Source organism: Hyla sarda, chromosome 9 (genome assembly GCF_029499605.1).
Source record: "Hyla sarda isolate aHylSar1 chromosome 9, aHylSar1.hap1, whole genome shotgun sequence".
Lineage (NCBI taxonomy): Eukaryota > Metazoa > Chordata > Amphibia > Anura > Hylidae > Hyla > Hyla sarda.
The window spans coordinates 31,304,406-31,325,317 of NC_079197.1; the positions used below are offsets into that span (position 1 = coordinate 31,304,406).

The 20,912-nt window shown below is 46.3% G+C and overlaps 1 protein-coding gene across 2 annotated transcripts in view; it reads right to left on the reverse strand.

The window, feature by feature from the left end:
* LOC130291184 (uncharacterized) overlaps window positions 1-20,912 on the reverse strand; it is a 150,602-nt gene that overhangs the window by 106,283 nt on the left and 23,407 nt on the right. The window contains exon 1 of one of the 2 annotated variants that reach the window (XM_056539685.1): window positions 2,707-2,758. The exons of the other annotated variant lie outside the window; for it this stretch is intronic. The gene's annotated coding sequence lies outside the window, so the exon portion shown is untranslated. Of the gene's footprint in view, window positions 1-2,706; window positions 2,759-20,912 lie in introns of those variants that run through there. 2 annotated transcript variants of the gene reach the window in all.

The window sequence follows — 20,912 nt, forward strand, 5'->3', positions numbered from 1 at the left end:
TTAAAGGGGTACTCCAGTGGAAAACTATTTGTTTCAAATCAACTGGTAATATAAAGGTAAATAGATTTGTAAGTTACTTCTATTAAAAAATCTTAATCCTTCCAGTACTTATCAATTGCTGTATGCTCAAGAGGAAGTTGTGCAGTATTTTCCAGTCTGACCACAGTGCTCTCTGCTGACACCTCTGTCCATGTCAGGAACTGTCCAGAGCAGGAGAGATTTGCTATGGGAATATGCTGCTACTCTGGACAGTTCCTGACATGGACAGAGGTGTCAGCAGAGAGCACTCTGGACAGACAGAAAATAAATTCAAAAAGAAAATAACTTTCTCTGTAGTAAACAGAAGCTGATCAGTACTGGAAGGATTAAGATTTTTTAATAGAAGTAATTTACAAATCTGTTTAACTTTCTGGCACCAGTTGATTTAAAATACATTGTTTTCCCCTGGAGTACCCCTTTAAGCAAAATTCTAAATAAAGGTCAAAATGAAGTGTTCCAAAGGATAAATCATATATCTTAACAGGACATGTGACAAATACATTCATCAAATTAAGTATGTAGTTAGGGAAATTAAGCTAACATTTAATTGTAAAAAGTCTTGGTTAGTAAATATTTATGTAAATAGGAAAAGGAATTAACAGAATCAAAAATTTCCCTTAAAAACATAAAAAATTGGCATATACTAAGTTAGAAAAGCAATCAATGGAAAACAATTTAATTCAGGATAACTATAGTAAAAACTTTCATCAAAATTAACTGCAAAACAAGTAAAAAATAAAAACTAAAAAAAAGGGAAAGAAAGCAAAGATTGGAAAAGAGAGAGAGAGAGCGAGAGAGCGAAACAAACAAAACAAAATAAATTGAAAATCGAAAGTTGGTGACAAAGTAACTGGATTTTCAAAATACCCACACAACTAAAAAAACAACAACTAAACAACCCCTTTAAATAATTACATAATTACATAATTTACCTAGAATAAATAATTGGAAACTGGGGTATAACTGCCATAAGACATCTGAGGAAGAGGCAATATGTATACCTCGAAACGCGTCATGTTATATAGACTTTTTTATAAATAAATATATATTTTTCAAAAAAGAAAACTACGTATTCCAATGAATCGGTGGATTGCGCCTAATATCCTGGGGATTTTTTGCAACCGTCCACATTTCCTTCCCTTGAACAATCTTGGATGGGATTTCGATTCCGAGAAGCTGTAGCACAACTACAAAAGGGATGTATACACAACTTTCAAAGGTGGGCCGAATACCACAAGATACATGTTATCACCTGTTCATACTGTACCATGTGAGACTATTTTCTATGTAGTTTAGTTTGCATTTTTTTTTGGCAACTATTCTGAAGGATAGTAAATGTTTGCATGTTTTAGTTTCACTGGTTTCAGCTTATTAAAGAAAGTATAGAATTTCTTATGTGCCCCCAAAAAAACATGTCCCAGGGCTGTTATCTCTGCTCGATGTGATGTACGGTATGTCATTGCTCATCATTTATCCAGCTGCATCTGGATAGCAAAAATACAATGGTGATGTAATGTTTTAAGAAGGTCACCATGCTGTGTGTTCTGGTATGTGTGTTATAAATGCTTGACTTTAGTTTGCCTAATACATGTCTTGGCTCTATATGACACATCACAAGAGTTACTTTACACTGTGGATTTTCATAAAGCTTCAATTTTTTATGCAAAATATTGACAAAAGTAAGCCCACTTACTGATATAAAGCCTCTCGGGTACTGGAGCCCCAGTGTCATTGCATCCGCTCTAATGGGGGCCATCTCAGGCTGACCACATTATCCTGTCTACATCGTTAACTTAACTAAACACAGCAAGTCAAGACATCCAGTGGTTCATTGCACCTTACTCCCCTATTAAGACTACCACCACTCAGGCTTCCCTTTAGTTAAAAAGGTACTCCAGGATAGGAGATGTGTCTGATCGGGGGGGGGGGGGGGGGGGAGGGGCGGGTAATGTTCCTGTGCATGGACATGCCCACTCTATGCATCTCTATGGGAGCGCTGGAGATACATGAGTACCCCTTTAAGCTCATTTGCATCAGTGCATGAGCAGAAAAATATGTGATGTCATTGAGTAATCATTCTGTTCTTGTAAAATACATCAGCTCTCCATGCTCCGATTTCCTGGTCCGCAGGGGATGGACTTCTCTGCAGCCAATCAGGAAAGGGAGAGAGCAACAACGTGAACCAATGAGCCTGGAGGTGGGTCTCAGACTACCTTCACTAGTCACTCTAGCTATCTGTAGTCACAGATCACAGCTCTAACCTTTCTAACAAAATGTATATAGCACAGGGGTATAGCCATAAGGGGGGTGCAGAGGTAGCAACCACATTGGGGCCCTGGTGCCCAAGGAGGCCCCAAGGCACATCTGCCACAATAGAGATCAGTGTTAGAAATAGTACATGGGGCCTTGTTGCAGATTTTACATTAGTACCCTGGGAGCTACAGGTTCCACCTCTGATATAGCACCAACATATTCCTTGGCACTTTACAATTCTGGTTGCAAAATGACCAAGAAACTGTCAAGGTGAGCAAGGGGGGTCAATAGATCAGAAAAAATAGGCCTAAGAGTCTGATGGCATGGACCTCGAAGAGGTTAATAATAGAGAGGGTAAAGGAGGAATGACCCGGAAGGTGCACTGTGGGGAGAGAAATACGACAACTTCTCTACCTGCTTAGTCTGAGGTCTGGGGGACAGTCGGACTGGACAGTTGTTTTAATGGAAACCTTTCTCTTAAGAAACCTCTGACATATCCTAGGGCAGGGGCAAGAGGTGCCAAGTAATAAAAAACAGGCACAACGCTCGGCTGAATGCTGCTGCCTGTTCACTTTAGGGATTGTGGGGATCTCAGCATTGGGCTCCCAACGATCAAAACTTCTTGAGATGTTGCTAGGACATGTCAGAAGTTTCTTAAAGAGACAGGTACCCTTTAAGTATTTCAGCAATGTGTGGGTGCCACAAACTGTGGTTACACCTGAAAAGAAATGTGTGTAATGGTAAAAACAAGTAAACTTGTTATATATTTGTATATTTTTTTTTTCTGTTCCTCTTTGTAAAATCCACTTTACGTTCTTGTAAACTCTTCAATGGCTCCAGTGGTTCAATTAAGGTCAGGATTAATACATTGTTACTGTACAATGTGATTTAAGGGGGTTGTCTGTCATTTTTTGACTGCTCCCCTGCTGCTACTTTTCCAATGATATCTGGTCATCTCTGCCCACCACTTCCTGGTTTTTGTCCTGAAACAAGGAAGTTCCTGCTCAGGCAGTCCCTCTGACCACTGCAGAGACCCACCTCATCCAGCGATTGTTGTGAAGACAGTGGGCAGAAGGTAGTGGGCAGGAGGGACTGGATATAGTAGATTTTAGTGGTGGAAGTTGAAGCAGGAGAGTACAGATATTTTGTATGCTAGCTTGCCCATGTTTATGTGGTGACCCCCGGTATAAATGGCGGGACCACGGGTGTTGCGGTGTAGGTTGGCGGGATCAGATGTTATTAACCCTGGGGGTTGGATGGTATTAACGCCTATGTGTTCGTGATGCCAGTGTGGTTTTCGGGTTCCAGAACACAACAAGCCCGGATTCTCTGCTATCCCACAGGCTAGTAGTGAATAAAGAGTCCACAACCAGTTATGGGTAAATGGAGGCTTTACTGAGTAGAAGACAGGTGTTATTATCTTCACAGCTAAGGCCAGAATTCACAGAGAGGTGGCCAGGACCCAGAGGACCTTACAGCTTGCTGGACCAATATTCTTGTAATAAACTTGACTTGTAATTAGACTTGACTTGTAATTAGACTTGAATTGACTATGTCCAGGACTTGACTAGTTTCAGTGACAGCAGACATAGACTTGAGACTTACTGGAGAGACGGTAGCTTTGTGGCCTTCCAGATGCTGATCACTTGCCCTGAGTTCTCTGGTAGCCGAGCTCAGTAAGGTAGCTGGTGGTAAGTGCTAAGAGACTGAATAGAAATGGCCGCCCCTTTATATAGTGGGGGCTGGACTAAAGCCCATTGGTCAAGCTGTGGGTCATAGGTTAAGCTGGTGCTCTCTGGGAGTACATGTGACAACAAATCAGGTGACTGCATAACATGTGACAGGCTTACTCACAGGTCCTTGAGACCTCCCACAGGTCCTTTATACTATCTTTACATAGGGATCCTGTCAATGCATTAAAGTGACATAACACCATATAAAACAACAGTGAGACAACAGAGGGAGACCCTGCAGGGGAGGCCCCAGGTCACTGAGGGACTCAAACTGACAGGGCCTACAGGTAGTACAGGACAGTGTACCTGTACTGGGACATCACATTTAAATAATACATAGAAAATAAATGCAATGTTTTAAAAATAGAAAATAAACGCACAGCCCTTTAACACATTTTCTGTGCTAAAATTTTTTGTGTGCATGTAGGCCAAAAAGAATGAATTTGCTTTTATAAGCATAATAAAAGTATTTTATATTCTGATGTTGGGGATCAAAGAAATAGTATTGTCCAATTCTTTACAATTATTATAATCCTAGGGGGCAGTAGCATATTACCCACTGAATGAAATTCCCTAGGTTATTCATTTACCACTGAACAAGCACGTGTCAAACATGAATATACAGAATCCTTTGTACTAAGTATCAAGCCTGGGCCTTAATGTATACTTAATGGAAGTCTTCACTTGGCCCCACCAGATGCAATATTTCTCGGTAATAACCCGCCACTCATAGGAAACCTCATTCATCTTGCGGTGTCATCCTTAAGCGCTGTGCTCTACAAGATGTTTGTCCTGGGTTGTGAAGTACAGGAAGAGTAATGACATTTCACTGAACACAGACAATAGTGTCTTTCCCTACAAGTTCAAAGCATCATGGCTCCTCAAAGTGCCATTATGTCCACTGAGAACTAACAGCTAAGAACAACAGCGACTCTCAATAGCGCCCGAGCAAGTGCACTAAACCAGACCTCTCCATTTTATCTTTAATTAAGGACAGAAATGTCTCCGCCACTTACATGGTCATTGCATTCATTCTTTTCATTCAGACACAGTAATCTATGGCAAGTGAACCCGGAAAAGGTTTTAATGGCATTTGGGGGATTAGCTCTAGTTATACGAGCTCCCTGTAGTCCTTCAGTACCGTACACATTCCTATACGTCTAGTGTGTCTAGGGCACTAGCAACCCTGCACACTCAAGTATCACTTCACGTACCAACTTGTTTCACCAATTTCATCAATATATTACCTATTCCTTTAATGCTACATTACCTTGTTTTCTTCAATAGAACACATAGCTCAGAAGTAACAGGGGATTTTAATTTCCCCCATTTTGAGTCCCTCAGTGTTCTCCTGCAGTGTCTCCCCCTCCCAGTATTGAAGCTAGTGTTACTGTGTATAGTCAGTATAATGTTACGTACTATTTGTATAAAGGACCTTTGGAGGTATCACATGTTATGTTACCCAGAGAGCACCAGTTGACCACCTGACCTGCAGCTTGACCTATGGGCTTCTGACTCAGCCCCATTTTATAAGAGGGTCAGCCATTATAATCTGCCTCTTTCATTATTGACTCTCTTACACCATCACTCCTGCTGAGGACAGCAAAGCACAGACCTCAGATCCAGCATCCAGTACACCTTGAGGCCTCAAGCCTGCATATGTCAGTAAGTCCAGCCATCTTTGTCTACTGTCTCTACCTACAACCAAGTTAAGTTACCAGTCAAGTCAATTATAGTCAAAGTGGCTGCATAGAAGTCTGATCCAAACGTATTTCAACCCCAAGCAAGCTGCAGGGCCCTTTCCGTGTTACTGGCTGACTCTCTGGGATTCTGGCCTAGCTGTAAAGACTGTAACAACTGTCTGACCTCAGTAAAGCCTCAGTTAACCATAAACTGGTTGTAGACTCTTTTTGCCCTGCCTAACCTTGTGATAATGGGGAAATCGTTTGGATGGTTACGGATCCTCAAAAACCACTCTGGCGTCACAAACATTAGGGGTTAATAACACCTTGCCCCAGGGCTATACCATCTGCCCCATCCACCTACACCCTTCACACTTCGTGGTCACACCACAACTTTGGCATCACCACTCAGGTTCACCACACATGGCGCATGAGCCATTCCTGCTAATGGGAGTGCCATAGGTGGCCTGGCACCCATGATTTCCACAAATCTTGATATTTGCTGTATAGCATCATTATTACATTGTATTTATAGCTGATAATTAGATTACTTTATGTATGGAGATGTTATTTGTTCCTTGTATGCTGGTGTTTCATGAGCACTGTATGGTTGTACAGGGGTTGTTTTGTTTTCAAAAGTCTGAAAGGAGCCCTTTTTCTTTAATTTTACAGGTGCAAATCTGATTGTAAAGGGAATCTCATTTTGAGTCAACCCCTGGCAGAAGAAAATAAACCTCTTGAATATCAAGACTCGTTGGGAGGCACTGCGCTGAATAAGAAGATGAAAACACAGAAAACAGTAGACCCACATGGCTTCTTCTATGGGAGAAAAAAATACCAAAGCAAATACAATGTGGATTTCAAATTTTTTTTTTTTCACCGTTTTTTTTTTAACCCTGATTCTTCAATAGATATGCTTGAGTTACATGATGCGTAACATAACTCAATCCTATGACTTGTAATATGTCTATAGTTAAAGCCACTATTGTTGAAAAAAGAAACACCACAAAAAATGCATCTTGGGAGTAAAAAATCAGGGGGGCAGTTTTTTGTGTTTTTTTTTTCAAGTTGTGTGGTATCCCAGTCTTAGACCATGTTCACACAATGGAGTATCTGTTTGGAAGCCTGCTCGGATTTTCCGAGTCCCATCCTAAATACGGCTTTGCTGAAATCTGCTCGGAAATATATGGAGACGGCGCATTTCTGAGTGGTCCTAGCGCCGGCAATTTGCGGACATGAGCAGAAATTCTGCAAAATATCTGTTGTGTGATCATAATCTTAAAGGGGTATTCTAGCCAAAGACATCTTATGCCCTATCTACTGGGACCCCCCGCGATCTCCTTGCAGCACCTGCATTCTATGCAGGGATGCTGATCCAGTCTCGGAAACCTTTCAGTTTCCGAGATGTGATGTCATACCACGCCCCCGCCATTCATGTCTATGGGAGGGGGCTCGACGGCTGTCACAACCCCTCCCATAGACATGAATGGAAGGGGGCGTGGTGTGATGTCACGAGGGGGCGTGGTGTGATATCACACAGAGGTTTCCGAGACTGGAGCAGCAGCTGTGTATAGAATGCAGGTGCTGCACGGAGATCGCAGGGGGATAGGGGATAAGATGTCTTTGGCTGGAATACCCCTTTAAGGTGAAAACACAATCAGATTGCATTGCACTTTGTAACTGTGTCAAATCACTTTCTAATATCAAGTAATGGAAGAAATTCATTGTAGCATTGGAAACTGCTATGCAATTGCAATGCAACCTGATCGTGTGCTTTAACCCTTACTGGTATATCTATTTTAATGCCCTAGAGCGCAGACCTTAGATAATAAATATATGTGCAGGAAATGTCCAACTGCTACAAGATATTGAAAAAAAGTTTTAGCATAAACATACATGGTCAAATTGCCTGCAAATGCATGTTTATGTCTTTCAGACGGGCGCAGGCAGACAGGCTTATCTAGGGGAAAACAATAGCATTTAGCCAGATCATTTCCTGAGAGAGGTTGGGGAGATGAAGGTGGGGGGCTTCAGTCTAACTTCAGCTAACACATGGGAGGTGGGGACCGTAAAGAAACACAAGCCCTGCCGAGTGGAGCCGCCTAAGCCTGTGTGAAACTTTGGGATAAAGTAAATGACAGTAATTGGTTTTATCTTTATTCATTTTCACTGTTAGTTTTAGTAATTGAAAGCAAGTGTTCACTGTGGGCTGCTAAAAAGTCCTATATGCACAGTACATTCCTTAATAATTCCCCCGAGAAAGTTATCATTATGTTATTTATATGTAGTAAAAGAAGTGTAAACATACAGTACATAAAAATGTTATTATACAGATTATACAACCCAGAGTTAAAGGGTAGCTCCCACCATCCTATTTTTATTTTTCTGTCCCTGCCTATTGCCCATCTATCCCTAACCCTCTCCCTGCTTTTAATTTTTATTTTTACTATATTAAAAATGCTTTTTGTCTGCCTGGCAGTGTGCTCACTATCAGGCAGGCTTTCCCAGCAGGCACCACGTCACTGATGCCTGCTGGGGGGACTTCCGCCCTTAGTTCATCTACACAGGGTGCCTCCAGCTGTTTCATCACTACAACTTCCAGCTTGCCCTGACATCTATTGGCTGTCAGGGCATGCTGGGAGTTGTAGTATTGAAACAGCTGGATGCACCATGTGTAGATAAACTATTAGTTACATGCGGCGCTAGCCCGTCCCCTAAAGCCCGTTCCCTACATCACAACACCCCGCCCCCATTACACTTACTGCAGAGTCCGGCAGCGGGCGTGCAGGGACAGTGGCGGCGACGAGGCGGAGGCGGCGGCGGCGATGTGCAGGAGGAGTGGCCTCCCAGCCAGTGCCCAGGGAGCCAATGCGCTCGCTCCCTGCCTGTCTGATTGACAGGCAGGGAGCGAGCGCAGGCTGAATGAAAAAGGACCGATGCCCGGCCGCATCGGTCCTTTTTCAGGCGTGATGTCACGCCAGGCTGCAGCCGGCCACTAGGAGGGAGACCCCTAGTGGCCGGTTTTCAAATGTAAATTAACCAATTTTAATAAAAAAAAAAAATAATAAAAGTATATTAGAGATATGTTGTAGTACATAAGTACTACAACATATCAAAAAATAAAGTTGGTGACAGTGCCCATTTAAAGGCCCTGCACTAGAATGTTTTTTCGCTATAAAAAAATAGATATTCTGGCTTACTTACATGTTCACACGTTGCGGTTGCAGCATGTGGACAAGCAACTACATTTGTTTCTCCAATGGCTACACAATTTTGCTGGTGGTAGAACAAACCTGTACCCATACAGGGGTCCTACAGAAAACCTACAGTACTGCTTCATTCCTCGACACTCCTTTTAACCCCAGCATACCTCCCAACATCTGAATCCCCATTCACAGGACTTTTAAAGGGGTACTCCGGTGGAAACCAATTTTTTTTTCTTCAAATCAACTGGTGCCAGAAAGTTAAACAGATTTGTAAATTACTTCTATTAAAAATTCATAATCCTTCCAGTACTTGTCAGCTGCTGTATACTACAGAGGAAGTTGAGTTGTTCTTTTCTGATCACAGTGCTCTCTGCTGACACCTCTGTCCATGTCAGGAACTGTCCAGAGCAGGAGTGGTTTACTATGGGAATTTGCTCCTATCCAGGACAGTAATTAAAACTTGGAATGATGCTCTAGCTACAGTACTGCACCTCATTTATGTGGATAGACATGAGGTCATAAGGTACCCTACTGATATATTTACAGTAGCCTTAAAGCGTACCCATCAGATCAAACGAAAAAAACATTTTTTCTTATATATCCCTCAGTACCTAATCCTGACCATGTACATCTAATTTTTATGTGTCTAGCACCTTTATTTATTTTTTTATTACACTTTTAATTTAGCTCACTAGTCTGAATTCCTCTCAAAGGGAGAGGCGTGGCCTCACTGTGCAGGTCTCCGCCCCCTCCCTCAGTATGCTGTCTGCTCACATCTCCCCTAGCATTAGCAAAACTACAACTCCCAGCTTGTCCTCACTGACAGTAGCGGGACACAAGCTGACTGTGGGAGGGTTTTTCCTCCAGCTCTGAGCCCTGCACTCACAGCGGTCAATTAAGGAAGTGTGTCCATGACATAGGTGATGAGTCATGGACACAGCAGGACTAGTATGTGTCCAAGCAGGCAGGGGGGGCAGTTGTTTGACTGGCTTTTTCAGTATGAAATACTGAAAATCTCCTAATGAAAGCGATTGCAAAACCTATTCATTATACATGCTTTACAACATACCAAAAGTTTTTGTATCTGACAGTGCCCATTTAAGACTTTTCAGACTAGTGCTTTTTGGATTTTTCTTCATTGCTCTATTGGACCAGATATACAAAAGTTATAGCTACTTCACTACATATTGATTAATGATTAAGTTTTTTAAAATGTTTTATTTTGTGCAGAATTTGATACCTGGGCATTCTTAATCTCTGTTGCCCATACAGTGACGCATGTCTGATGAACCAGGCACTTCATCTTTAAGTTTCCACTTTATCTTATCTTGCACATAATCAAAACCTGCACGGTAGAACTCTTACATATTTTACATATTTTACATATACATTAAGAAGATGAACTGTGTGTCTGGCCAATGGGTTACACAGCCTATCACCCCGGCACGGCATGGAATTCCAAAAAAAACATGATGTGGATAACAGGCACCCATTTATTTTTACATTTTTTCCCCCTTAACCTATATACACATAGGTGCCTTAGTTTGTGAGTAATAGAGAATATGATGTTTAACAGAACCACCAGGCAGAGGATTTGAGGTAATAAAAAATCCATCAGGTCTGTTAAAAGAGATGATCTTGGAAAGAAAACACGCTCGATTTGGGGGAAAATGTGCAATTGCGATTCTAGAGGTGATTGTGATATAATGAAAAAAAATGGTGAAATCCCCCAAATTGTCCAATCTCCCCCATTTCATTTCCATGCCCCCATTTCACATATCCCCCACATTTCATGTCAATCCCCCAATGTCACATCTCCCCATGCCACATCCCCCCCATTTCATGTCCACACCCCCATGTCACCTCCCTTCCCCCATTGTCACATCTCCCCCATTAAAGGGGTACTCCGGTGGAAAACGTTTTTTTTTTTTTTTTAATCAACTAGTGCTAGAAAGTTAAACAGATTCGTAAATTACTTCTATTAAAAAAATCTTAATCCTTTCAGTACTTATTAGCTTCTGAATACTACAGAGGAAATTATTTTCTTTTTGGAACACAGAGCTCTCTGCTGACATCATGACCACAGTGCTCTCTGGTGACACCTCTGTCGATTTTAAGAACTGTCCAGAGTAGGAGAAAATCCCCGTAGAAAACATATGCTGCTCTGAACAGTTCCTAAAATGGACAGAGATGTCAGCAGAGAACACTGTGGTCATGATGTCCGCAGAGAGCACTGTGTTCCAAAAAGAAAACAATTTCCTCTGTAGTATTCAGCAGCTAATAAGTACTGAAAGGATTAAGATTTTTTTATAGAAGTAATTTACAAATCTGTTTAACTTTCTGGCACCAGTTGATTTAAGAAAAAAAAAAAAAAAATTTTAAAAAAAAAAGGTTTTCCAGCGGAGTACCCCTTTAACCCCTTAAGGACCAGGCCATTTTATACCTTAAGGACCGGAGCGTTTTTTGCAATTCTGACCACTGTCACTTTAAACATTAATAACTCTGGAATGCTTTTAGTTATCATTCTGATTCCGAGATTGTTTTTTCGTGACATATTCTACTTTAACTTAGTGGTAAAATTTTATGGTAACTTGCATCCTTTCTTGGTGAAAAATCCCAAAATTTGATGAAAAAAATGAAAATTTTGCATTTTTCTAACTTTGAAGCTCTCTGCTTGTAAGGAAAATGGATATTCAAAAAATATTTTTTTTGGGTTCACATATATGTCTACTTTATGTTTGCATCATAAAATTTATGAGTTTTTACTTTTGGAAGACACCAGAGGGCTTCAAAGTTCAGTAGCAATTTTGAAATTTTTCACAAAATTTTCAAACTCACTATTTTTCAGGGACCAGTTCAGTTTTGAAGTGGATTTGAAGGGTCTTCATATTAGAAATACCCCATAAAAGACCCCATTATAAAAACTACACCCCCTAAAGTATTCAAAAAAACATTCAGTAAGTGTATTAACCCTTTAGGTGTTTCACAGGAATAGCAGCAAAATGAAGGAGAAAATTCAAAATCTTCATTTTTTACACTCGCATGTTCTTGTAGACCCAATTTTTTAATTTTTGCAAGGGGTAAAAAGGAGAAAATTTTTACTGGTATTTGAAACCCAATTTCTCTCGAGTAAGCACCTACCTCATATGTCTATGTTAATTGTTCGGCGGGCGCAGTAGAGGGCTCAGAAGGGAAGGAGCGACAAATGGTTTTTGGGGGGCATGCCGCATTTAGGAAGCCCCTATGGTGCCAGGACAGCAAAAAAAAACACATGGCTACCATTTTGGAAACTAGACCCCTCAGGGAACGTAACAAGGGGTAATGTGAACCTTAATACCCTACAGGTGATTCACGACTTTTGCATATGTAAAAAAAATATATATTTTTTTTACCTAAAATGCTTGGTTTCCCAAAAATTTTACATTTTTAAAAAGGGTAATAGCAGAAAATACCCCCCAAAATTTGAAGCCCAATTTCTCCCGATACAGAAAACACCTCGCATGGGGGTGAAAAGTGCTCTGCTGGTGCACTACAGGTCTCAGAAGAGAAGGAGTCACATTTGGCTTTTTGAAAGCAAATTTTGCTCTGGGGGCATGCCGCATTTAGGAAGCCCCTATGGTGCCAGAACAGCAAAAAAAAAACACATGGCATACCATTTTGGAAACTAGACCCCTCGGGAAATGTAACAAGGGGTAACGTGAACCTTAATGCCCTACAGGTGTTTCACGACTTTTGCATATGTAAAAAAAAAAATTTTTTTTTTTACCTAAAATGCTTGTTTTCCCAAAATGTTTACATTTTTAAAAAGGGTAATAGCGGAAAATACCCCCCAAAATTTGAAGCCCAATTTCTCCCGATTCAGAAAACACCCCATATGGGGGTGAAAAGTGCTCTGCTGGCGCACTACAGGTCTCAGAAGAGAAGGAGTAACATTTGGCTTTTTGAAAGCAAATTTTGCTCTGGGGGCATGCCGCATTTAGGAAGCCCCTATGGTGCCAGAACAGCAAAAAAAAAGAAACATGGCATACCATTTTGGAAACTAGACCCCTCGGGGAACGTAACAAGGGGTAATGTGAACCTTAATACCCTTCAGGTGTTTCACGACTTTTGCATATGTAAAAAAATATATATTTTTTTTACCTAAAATGCTTGGTTTCCCAAAATTTTTACAATTTTAAAAAGGGTAATAGCAGAAAATACCCCCCAAAATTTGAAGCCCAATTTCTCCCGATTCAGAAAACACCCCATATGGGTGTGAAAAGTGCTCTGCTGGCGCACTACAGGTCTCAGAAGAGAAGGAGTCACATTTGGCTTTTTGAAAGCGAATTTTGCTCTGGGGGCATGCCGCATTTAGGAAGCCCCTATGGTGCCAGGACAGCAAAAAAAAAACACATGGCATACCATTTTGGAAACCAGACCCCTCGGGGAACGTAACAAGGGGTAATTTGAACCTTAATACCCTACAGGTGTTTCACGACTTTTGCATATGTAAAAAAATATATATATTTTTTTACCTAAAATGCTTGTTTTCCCAAAAATTTTACATTTTTTTTTACACCCAAAATTTGAAGCCCAATTTCTCCCGAGTACGGCGATACCCCATATGTGGCCCTAAACTGTTGCCTTGAAATACGACAGGGCTCCAAAGTGAGAGCGCCATGCGCATTTGAGGCCTAAATTAGGGACTTGCATAGGGGTGGACATAGGGGTATTCTACGCCAGTGATTCCCAAACAGGGTGCCTCCAGCTGTTGTAAAACTCCCAGCATGCCTGGACAGTCAACGGCTATCTGGCAATACTGGGAGTAGTTGTTTTGCAACAGCTGGAGGCTCCGTTTTGGAAACAGTGGCGTACCAGACGTTTTTCATTTTTATTGGGGAGGGGGGCTGTGTAGGGGTATGTGCATATGTAGTGTTTTTTACTTTTTATTTTATTTTGTGTTAGTGTAGTGTAGTGTTTTTAGAGTACAGTCACACGGGCGGGGGGTTCACAGTAGTTTCTCGCTGGCAGTTTGAGCTGCGGCAGAAATTTTGCCGCACCTCAAACTTGCAGCCGGATACTTACTGTAATCCTCCGCCCATGTGAGTGTACCCTGTACGTTCACATTGGGGGGGAGGGGGGAACATCCAGCTGTTGCAAAACTACAACTCCCAGCATGTACGGTCTATCAGTGCATGCTGGGAGTTGTAGTTTTGCAACAGCTGGAGGCACACTGGTTGTAAAACACCGAGTTTGGTAACAAACTCAGTGTTTTGCAACCAGTGTGCCTTCAGCTGTTGCAAAAGCTACAACCCCCAGCATGTACGGACAGCGGAAGGGCATGCTGGGTGTTGTAGTTATGCAACAGCTGGAGGCATACTACTTTGGCTGGGGATGCTGGGGATTGTAGTTATGCAACAGCTGGAGACACTGGTTTGCTACTTAACTCAGTGTGCCTTCAGCTGTTGCAAAACTACAACTCTCAGCAGTCCCCGACAGCCAACGGGCATGCTGGGAGTTGTGGTGGTCTGCCTCCTGCTGTTGCATAACTACAGCTCCCAGCATGCCCTTGTTGCATGCTGGGAGCTGTTGCTAAGCAACAGCAGGAGGCTGTCACTCACCTCCAACGATCCAGCCGCACAGGTCAGTCCCTCGTCGTCTCCGCCGCCGCCGCTGCTCCTGGGGCCCCGATCCCAACAGGGGCGCCGGGGATCGGGGTCCCCAGCACCCGGGGTGCACGTCCCGCACCCGCTCACGTCCTCCGGAAGAGGGGCGGAGCGGGTTGCGGGAGTGACACCCGCAGCAGGCGCCCTGATTGGTCGGCCGGTAATCCGGCCGACGAATCAGGGCGATCGTGAGGTGGCACCAGTGCCACCTCACCCCTGCTGGCTCTGGCTGATCGGGGCCGTCTCTGACGGCCCCGATCAGCCAATAATTCCGGGTCACCGGGTCACTGGAGACCCGATTGACCCGGAATCCGCCGCAGATCGCTGGACTGAATTGTCCAGCGATCTGCGGCCATCGCTGACATGGGGGGTCATAATGACCCCTCTGGGCGATATGCCCCGATGCCTGCTGAACGATTTCAGCAGGCATCGGGGACCGGCTCCGCTCCAGATGGTTGCGGGGGGCCGGTAAAACACATGATGTTCTCATACGTCATGTGTCCTTAAGGACTCGGAAATGGAGACGTATGAGAACGTCATGTGTCCTTAAGGGGTTAACCTCTTAAGGACCAGGCACGTATGAGTACGTCCCTGCGCCCTGGGTCTTAAGGACCAGGCACGTATGAGTACGTCGGTGGGAATTTCGCATCCCGCCGCGTGCCGGGCGGGTTGCGAAACCGGACACCTGCTGAAATTGTTCAGCAGGTGTCCTAGGCAAACGCCGAGGGGGGTCCCGGGACCCCCACATGTCGTCTATCGCCACAGATTATCCGCAAAATCGCGCGGGTGATCTGCGGTGATTCCGGCCATTCGGGTCAGTGGTGACCCGATGACCCGGAACTAGATGGTGATCGGCGGTGTACGATACACCGCCAATCACCTGCTGTTGCTGGGGAGAGGTGACAATACTGTCACCTACCCAGCAACGCTGCTATTGGCTGGCGATCGTCCAGCCAATAGTAGTGCGGCAGAGGAGGGGTTAACGGTCCCTTCCCACTGCTGCACCCGCTCTCTGTGTTCAGTCAGCGTGTGCAGCAGTGAGGAGAAGACCGGAGCCCCCTCACCAGCTTTAGAATAGGGACAGCGGATTGCAGGGACAGGTAGGGGTTAATAAAGTAAAAAAAAGTAAAAAAAAAAGTTTAAAAAAAAAGTCCCCCCCCCCAACCCCCTAATAGGTCCCCAAGGGTCTGATCCCTGACCCCGGGTCCTATTAGGGGTTGAGGGAGCTGCGTGCGCCATCCGTTTTTTGGCCACAGCTTTTTTCTTTTAATAAAAAAAATCCCCCCCATATCCCCTAATAGGTCCCCCAGGGTCCTATTAGGGTCTGATCCCTTACCCCAGGTCCTATTAGGGGTTCAGGGAGCTGCGTGCGACACCCCTTTTTTTGGGGGGCCGCAGCTTTTACACGTTTTAAAAGCACCAAGCACCAAACACTACATACTTCCCCGCCCCCCGCACACACCCCCTCCCCCCTGCCACTGCCCTCCCCCCCCCGCCACCGTAGAAAAAAGGCAATGGCCCGCCGGGCATTTTCGGCAGCGGAGGCTTACGCTTTTTTAGCCTCTGACTCCAAATCTGCCAGTGAGGACGAGGAAGATCCGACGTTTTTGTGTTCTTCCTCGCCCTCCTCATCATCTAGTAGTGATGATGAGTCCCCTGTACGGCGGCGGAGATGCTGCCAGGCGAGGCCACGCACCCCCCATGAGAGTGACCCAGTGGCCGACACTAGTACGAGTGGCAATGCCACTCGTAATAGGAGTCCGGCCCCCCAGACAAGTGCACCGGAGCCCCCTTCCGGTGACCCTGTCTGGAGCCCCCCATAGGGTTATCAGCCACTGATTCCTGAGTTTGTTGGCGACTCAGGAATCCGGATTGACACGGCTGGCTTCACTGATCTGGACTTTTTAACGTTTTTTTTCATTGACAGCCTGGTCAATCACATGGTGGAGCAAACGAACTGTCACGATTCGGCTAGCTGGATGTGGATCCTCTGTGTCAGCGAGGGATTGGCGTGGACCGTGTCGGTGGACCGGTTCTAAGATGCTACTGGTATTCACCAGAGCCCGCTGCAAAGCGGGATGGTCTTGCTGCGGTGGTAACAACTAGGTCGTATCCACTGGCAACGGCTCAACCTCGCTGACTGCTGAGAAGGCGTGGGACAGAAGGACTAGGCAGAGGCAAGGTCAGACGTAGCAGAAGGTCGGGGCAGGCGGCAAGGTTCGTAGTCAATGTGGATAGCAGAAGATCTGGAAACACAGGCTTTGGACAACACTAAACGCTTTCACTGGCACAAGGCAACAAGATCCGGCAAGGGAGTGCAGGGGAAGTGAGGTATTATAGCCAGGGAGCAGGTGGAAGCTAATTAGGCTGATTGGGCCAGGCACCAATCATTGGTGCACTGGTAATTTAAATCTAAGAGAGCTGGCTCGCGTGCGCCCTAGAGAGCGGAGCCGCGCGCGCCAGCACATGACAGCCGGGGACCGGGACGGGTAAGTGACTTGGGATGCGATTCGTGAGCGGGCGCGTCCCGCTATGCGAATCGCATCCCTGCCGGCAATGTCAGTGCTGCGCTCCCGGTCAGCGCTGCAGAGAGAGAGACGCCGTGAGCGCTCCGGGGAGGAGCAGGGACCCGGAGCGCTCGGTGTAACAGTACCCCCCCCTTAGGTCTCCCCCTCTTTTTCTCTCCTTGTCCCTTCAAAAGAGACGACAACATAGGGGACGCCTCTTCTCTTGAGTCTCCTTCTGAAAAAATAAATTCTGGGTAGCTATACCAGCGGCAGGTAGTTCAGAAGAAGTGGGAATGGGGAGGGTGGGCAGAGGGTTAAGCTTGTCACGGGGCAGAGTGTCACCAGGACGGGGGCTATGAGGAGGCACGGCACAGTCCAGATAGGCCTTGGGGAGGCAGGAGGAGACACTGAGGCCCGACAGACGGGACTGGGAGCCGATGTGAGGCATCTCTTACGGCAAACAGGGCCCCAATTCTTGATCTCCCCGGTGGTCCAGTCAAGGGTGGGAGAATGATGCTGGAGCCATGGAAGACCGAGGAGGACTTCAGAAGTGCAATTGGGAAGGACGAACAATTCAATCTTTTTGTGATGGGGTCCAATGCACATTAAGAGGGGTTCTGTGCGGTAACGCACGGTGCAGTCCAATTTAACTCCGTTGACCGAGGAAATGTAGAGCGGCTTGACGAGACGGGTCACAGGGATGCAGAACTTATTCACCAAAGAGTCCAGAATAAAATTTCCAGAGGCACCAGAGTCCAAGCAGGCCACGGCTGAGAGGAAGGAGTTGGCAGAAGGAGAAATCCGCACGGGCACCGTGAGACGTGAAGAAGCAGATTTCGTACCAAGAGACGCCACACCCACGTGAGCTGGGTGCGTGCGTGCGTTTCCCAGACGTGGAGGGCGAATAGGGCAATCCACCAAGAAGTGTTCGGTACTGGCACAGTACAGACATTAATTGTTATCCCTACGGCGAGTCCTCTCTTCATGGGTCAGGCGAGACCGATCCACTTGCATAGCCTCCTCGGCGGGAGGCACAGGGGTAGATTGCAGAGGATACTGTGAGAGAGGTGCCCAGAGATCAAGGTCTTTTTCCTGGCGGAGCTCCTGGTGTCTCTCAGAAAAACGCATGTCAATGCGGGTGGCCAAATGAATAAGTTCTTGCAGGTTGGCAGGAATCTCTTGTGCGGCCAGCACATCCTTGATGTTACTGGATAGGCCTTTTTTAAAGGTCGCGCAGAGAGCCTCGTTATTCCAAGATAATTCGGAAGCGAAAGTACGAAATCGGATGGCGTACTCGCCTACTGAAGAATTACCCTGGACCAGGTTCAGCAGGGCAGTCTCGGCAGAAGAAGCTCGGGCTGGTTCCTCGAAGACACTACGGATTTCAGCGAAGAAGGACTGGACTGTGGCTGTGGCAGGATCATTGCGGTCCCAGAGTGGTGTGGCCCAAGACAAGGCCTTTCCAGAAAGAAGGCTCACTACGAACGCCACCTTAGACCGTTCTGAAGGAAATTGGTCCGACAACATCTCCCTATGCAGGGAACATTGAGATAAGAATCCACGGCAGAGTCGGGAGTCCCCATCAAACTTGTCCGGCAGGGACAAGCGGAGGCTAGGAGCTGCCACTCGCTGCCGAGGAGGTGCAGGAGCTGGCGGAGGAGATGGTTGCTGCTGTAGCAGAGGCAGAAGTTGCTGTAACGTGGCGGTCAGCTGCGACAGCTGCTGTCCTTGTTGGGCAATTTGCTGCGATTGCTGGGCGACCACCGTGGGAAGGTCAGCGAGACTTGGCAGCGGCACCTCAGCGGGATCCATGGCCGGATCTACTGTCACGATTCGGCTAGCTGGATGTGGATCCTCTGTGTCAGCGAGGGATTGGCGTGGACCGTGTCGGTGGACCGGTTCTAAGATGCTACTGGTATTCACCAGAGCCCGCTGCAAAGCGGGATGGTCTTGCTGCGGTGGTAACAACTAGGTCGTATCCACTGGCAACGGCTCAACCTCGCTGACTGCTGAGAAGGCGTGGGACAGAAGGACTAGGCAGAGGCAAGGTCAGACGTAGCAGAAGGTCGGGGCAGGCGGCAAAGTTCGTAGTCAATGTGGATAGCAGAAGATCTGGAAACACAGGCTTTGGACAAGACTAAACGCTTTCACTGGCACAAGGCAACAAGATCCGGCAAGGAAGTGCAGGGGAAGTGAGGTATTATAGCCAGGGAGCAGGTGGAAGCTAATTAGGCTGATTGGGCCAGGCACCAATCATTGGTGCACTGGCAATTTAAATCTAAGAGAGCTGGCGCGCGCGCGCCCTAGAGAGCGGAGCCGCGCGCGCCAGCACATGACAGCCGGGGACCGGGACGGGTAAGTGACTTGGGATGCGATTCGTGAGCGGGCGCGTCCCGCTATGCGAATCGCATCCCTGCCGGCAATGTCAGTGCAGCGCTCCCGGTCAGCGCTGCAGAGAGAGAGACGCCGTGAGCGCTCCGGGGAGGAGCAGGGACCCGGAGCGCTCGGTGTAACAGTACCCCCCCCTTAGGTCTCCCCCTCTTTTTCTCTCCTTGTCCCTTCAAAAGAGACGACAACATAGGGGACGCCTCTTCTCTTGAGTCTCCTTCTGAAAAAATAAATTCTGGGTAGCTATACCAGCGGCAGGTAGTTCAGAAGAAGTGGGAATGGGGAGGGGGGGCAGAGGGTTAAGCTTGTCACGGGGCAGAGTGTCACCAGGACGGGGGCTATGAGGAGGCACGGCACAGTCCAGATAGGCCTTGGGGAGGCAGGAGGAGACACTGAGGCCCGACAGACGGGACTGGGAGCCGATGTGAGGCATCTCTTACGGCAAACAGGGCCCCAATTCTTGATCTCCCCGGTGGTCCAGTCAAGGGTGGGAGAATGATGCTGGAGCCATGGAAGACCGAGGAGGACTTCAGAAGTGCAATTGGGAAGGACGAACAATTCAATCTTTTTGTGATGGGGTCCAATGCACATTAAGAGGGGTTCTGTGCGGTAACGCACGGTGCAGTCCAATTTAACTCTGTTGACCGAGGAAATGTAGAGCGGCTTGACGAGACGGGTCACAGAACTTATTCACCAAAGAGTCCAGAATAAAATTTCCAGAGGCACCAGAGTCCAAGCAGGCCACGGCTGAGAGGAAAGAGTTGGCAGAAGGAGAAATCCGCACGGGCACCGTGAGACGTGAAGAAGCAGATTTCGTACCAAGAGACGCCACACCCACGTGAGCTGGGTGCGTGCGTGCGTTTCCCAGACGTGGAGGGCGAATAGGTCAATCCACCAAGAAGTGTTCGGTACTGGCACAGTACAGACATAAATTGTTATCCCTACGGCGAGTCCTCTCTTCATGGGTCAGGCGAGACCGATCCACTTGCATAGCCTCCTCGGCGGGAGGCACAGGGGTAGATTGCAGAGGATACTGTGAGAGAGGTGCCCAGAGATCAAGGTCTTTTTCCTGGCGGAGCTCCTGGTGTCTCTCAGAAAAACGCATGTCAATGCGGGTGGCCAAATGAATAAGTTCTTGCAGGTTGGCAGGAATCTCTTGTGCGGCCAGCACATCCTTGATGTTACTGGATAGGCCTTTTTTAAAGGTCGCGCAGAGAGCCTCGTTATTCCAAGATAATTCGGAAGCGAGAGTACGAAATCGGATGGCGTACTCGCCTACTGAAGAATTACCCTGGACCAGGTTCAGCAGGGCAGTCTCGGCAGAAGAAGCTCGGGCTGGTTCCTCGAAGACACTACGGATTTCAGCGAAGAAGGACTGGACTGTGGCTGTGGCAGGATCATTGCGGTCCCAGAGTGGTGTGGCCCAAGACAAGGCCTTTCCAGAAAGAAGGCTCACTAC